Here is a 1,076-nt window from a genome sequence, read left to right on the forward strand (position 1 = left end):
AAAGGTACACGATTTGAGCAGGAGACCAGCCACTGTCTGTTTCACTGTCTGCATAATGGTAGTCTGCATCAAAACCAAGATAACATCATGGCATGTAACTTGTCATTGAATATTTTATTCGCAAATGAAATAGTAATAACTCAGAAGTCGTAAAAATATACATTTTTTACTTGTGATATTTACATGGATTGTTTTCGTCAAACAAACGGTACTGCTTTACAAAACCAAGGAGAAGCAACAGTGAGAATGAATGATGACTAAAAAGGAAAGAGTGGCTTATATTTCCCTTTATTACGCTGTGCTGAGCAGTCTCTTTCTGACATCCAAGGGTTAGCAAGGTTGTTACAGACAGAGCCAACCACCCCAAACCCTTATCGGCGATGAGCACAGCACTCAAAAGTGCAAAGTACATGGATTGAAAAATGGATTGAAAAAAATAAATAAATAATAAAGTTTCATAAAACTTTCTGTGAATATATTTACAAATATGTTTTATTGTTGCCAAATACAGGTACGTTACATAAAAGCAAAGCATTCCCCCTCGTCTGCTTGATTGCCTTTGACATGCAGCTCTCCTTTGCTTTCCTTGTCAAGGTGGACTTCTGCCTCTCCACTTTTCCTAATGTCACAATGCATCATATTATCTGTACCAAAGGATGGCCAAACGAAGTCTGAGCCCAGACTGGTCTCCTACTGAAATTGTGTGCCCATACATGATAGTATGCTTTCCCAATTGCGTGTACTGGTTATAGCATAGCTATACTGGCAGGTAAATACAGAAAGCAGAACGCCATAGGCTGGTGGGCTGGTGGAGTCAGTAACAACTTGCCTTGAAACCCGCAGATCGCTGGTTTGAATAGTGGTATGGACACCAATATTTGCTAATTATTGTTGCAAATGCTAATGTTTGCTAATGCCTTCCCCTGACAACTAACCCTAACCTTCACCACTCAAATTGAATGCCTAATACTGCCATCCAATTCAAAGGTTATAAAGTGCAAATTCACTTACCCTAGTTGTTGATGTATCGTCCAAAACTCTCCTATATGTCATCCAGGACACATAATTGGGAATGC

This window comes from Argentina silus (genome assembly GCF_951799395.1).
Source record: "Argentina silus genome assembly, chromosome: X".
Taxonomy (NCBI): domain Eukaryota; kingdom Metazoa; phylum Chordata; class Actinopteri; order Argentiniformes; family Argentinidae; genus Argentina; species Argentina silus.